At 28.9% G+C, this 3,134-nt stretch overlaps 1 long non-coding RNA gene across 1 annotated transcript; it reads left to right on the top strand.

Moving 5' to 3' along the window:
- The first annotated feature begins 1,757 nt into the window (after window positions 1–1,757).
- Window positions 1,758–2,615, top strand: LOC105138764 (uncharacterized). The gene is made up of 2 exons (XR_844845.1): window positions 1,758–1,964; window positions 2,071–2,615. It is a non-coding gene; the product is annotated as an uncharacterized LOC105138764 (long non-coding RNA).
- The last annotated feature ends 519 nt before the right edge of the window (window positions 2,616–3,134 follow it).

Genomic DNA, 3,134 nt, shown 5'->3' with positions numbered 1-3,134 from the left:
TAATAATAATAATAATAAGTCGGGCTCTAGCTATATACTAGCTATTTGACTCAGGTTTCACCGTGGGTTGAAAATGTTTTCTTTCTTAAAAAAGTGTATATACAGACTTTTACAACATATTTTTGTACATAAAGAAATCTCAAGCAAAATTCAAAAGGTTCATGCAATAAATTTATCTAATTAATAAATCAAGAACTATTTACACAAGAACTATTAATAAATCAAAAGGTTCATAAAGGCTCTATCTAATTAATAAATCAAGAACTATTTACACAACAAAATAAATTTATCAAGCCCGATCCTCACCTGGTAAAAGTTAATTAGTCAAATTTATGACCCGGGTCATAGAATCATTAGGGCTCAATAATTTATTTTTATAATTTTTGATTTAAAATAAACACCTATAAAATTAACTAACAAAATATTAATGTGATTAGAAAATAAAATAAAACTGAAACAAATCATGTTGCCTAATTAATAATCAATTAAATATTAAATGATAAAATTAAAAAAAATTAAAAAATTAACTAACAAAATATTAATGTGATTAGAAAATAAAATAAAACTGAAACAAATCATGTTGCCTAATTAATAATCAATTAAATATTAAATGATAAAATTAAAAAAAATTAAAAAATTAACTAACAAAATATTAATGTGATTAGAAAATAAAATAAAACTGAAACAAATCATGTTGTTTAATTAATAATCAATTAAATATTAAATGATAAAATTAAAAAAAAAAGACTCGGTCTCTTAGGTTAGGAAGGACTAGGGATCTTGGGCCTTAAGAAAAAAGATCGGGCACATAGGCCTTATTATTTTTAATTTTTTTAATGCTTTGAAAAAAATACTAGTGATGTTTCCCCTACATTACCTAGATTTCAACAACCTTTGATCGTGAGAGAATCATGTTGGTTTATTTCATACCAAGAGAAGCCTATTTCTAACTATATTTCAACCTAAAAAAACAAAAAAAATCCTAAACATCTTCTGAAACATATATCTAACCTTTAACAACTCGAAAAATAAGTCCAGAACCCACAATCAACTGGAAATCAAAATTTTTATGAGGTTCAAATCTTTTATTTCATGAAAGTTAAAGGGAAAAACAACTTGTACAATTGTTCTGTATTAAAAAAAAACTTATTAATACCAAAACTATTCGTTTTCTTGGTTAAAATTAGTTTCAACCAATAATTTCTTTTTTTATAACTAGAATTCAGTAACTTTCTTTATCTCCTCTCAAACCAAAAACCAAAAAATAAAATAATAAAGTTTGAAATCAAAATTAAATTTTGCAAAGTTTTAAGCATTAAAAATTTATAATTTGAAAAGTTAAGGACTATAATGGCCGTTTAGTTTCAATTTTAGAAACAACATCTTTTTTTTACCATGTTTTTCATCTTCGTCACCTATCTTTGAATATTATTAATTCTTAATAAATATGTTTTAATTGGTAATTAATTTGGGCCTAAAAAAACAAGTCACTGTGGTAATTTATTATAATTTGTTCTTTAATAAATAATAGCATGGAAAATAGTATTTTCCCATGTTTTTATATTTTTTTTAGAGTATTTGTTAACGAGAGGCAATATTTAATCCCCCTTATTGGGCCGGGTTATTTCGTCTGCCACAATTAATACAATTTGTGGCAATAATTTACCCTCTTCCACCGGTTTTTTCTTGCATCAAATTCACTTTCTATCACCTTTTGCTTCCTCCCTTTAATTTCTATACTTACCCTCTATCCCCACCCATAATTAATTAGCAACTAAAGAAAGACCCATTTTTCTGTCCCTTCCTCAAAATCACTATATAATGGTGTAAAGGAAAGTTTCAACAAGAAACTCTTGTAATTAGTTGTGGAGGATAGATGCATACTAGCTACCTAATTTAGGTACTATTGTTCATATTGCCAGTTCTTACCACTTCTACGACTTCCAATTCTACTTTGACACAAGGTAGGCTATTTTCTTCAAATCTTAGATAGATTTGATCACACCTCTTGTTCTAAATTTTGTTTAACTATTAATTTTCTGATTTTACTGTTTCATTCATTTTCTAAAGGAAATGAGTAAAGGAGGGAATAGCCCGATGTTGGATTTGAAGCTGAACCTTTCACCACCTAGGCCTAATCAACAGGTTGAATCGCTTTCGAACTCATCTTGGGATATGTCGGCAGACAGCTCTTGTGTTTCATCGGAGCCTGAAGACATGACTGTCAACTACCCCAGCTGCCCAGACACAACTCCTATGGTGCTAGTTGGCTGTCCTCGATGCCTCATGTATATTATGTTATCCGAGGTGGATCCCAAATGCCCGAAATGCAAGAGCACAGTCTTGCTTGATTTTCTCCGCGAGGAAAATACCAAGAAGACAACAAACTGAAAGGAAGATCCTCGGGGGTTCTTCTTGTTGTTCTTCATGCAAAAACACATGTTGCTTGCCTAGCTAAGGTCTTTTTCATAATTTTGATCTATATGTCTATCCAGCTTTACCTCTTTTTTATTTTATGATTCTCTTTCTTCTGTTCAATGTTGGCTCAGTTTTTGGTTTTGCTATCTTTGTTCAATGAAGTACTTGTTTGAGAGCAGTACTTTGGTTGTCTACAAGACGGATCAGATACAATTTAGGTTTTTAATTCATCAATACAGTTGCTTATAAATGTTTCTTGCTACATTCTGATCTTCTGTCTTCTTTACACCCCAAAGGGCTATATGTGCTTTTGCTATTCATCATATAAATTGATCATGAGTACGTGTTTAATTCTCTGATTCATTCCATGTTCTTTCTTATCTCTTTTTTTTTCATGAATACATGCCATGTGCAGTCAGCCTGTGTGAATGTAAATCTCTTTTAAGTTTAGTTCCTTAAGATTTCCAATCTCTACATGAAATCTGTATAGTAATTACTGCATGCAATAGCATGGAAAAAGCACAGGAGTAGTAGTAAATAATTAGTTTCTGCAGGGTACTTTATCATCGCGACAGCGGTTATTATTATTATTATTTTGTTATTGAATATATTAAAATAATATTATTTATTTTGATATTTATTGTTAATATTAACACATTAAAACAACTGAAAATCATTAAAAAAATAATTTAAAAAAATAATAAAATTTCACACAA

The sequence above is a fragment of the Populus euphratica genome, unplaced genomic scaffold (genome assembly GCF_000495115.2).
Source record: "Populus euphratica unplaced genomic scaffold, PopEup_1.0 scaffold3.1, whole genome shotgun sequence".
NCBI lineage: Eukaryota > Viridiplantae > Streptophyta > Magnoliopsida > Malpighiales > Salicaceae > Populus > Populus euphratica.
This window is presented reverse-complemented; position numbering and strand designations above follow the sequence as displayed.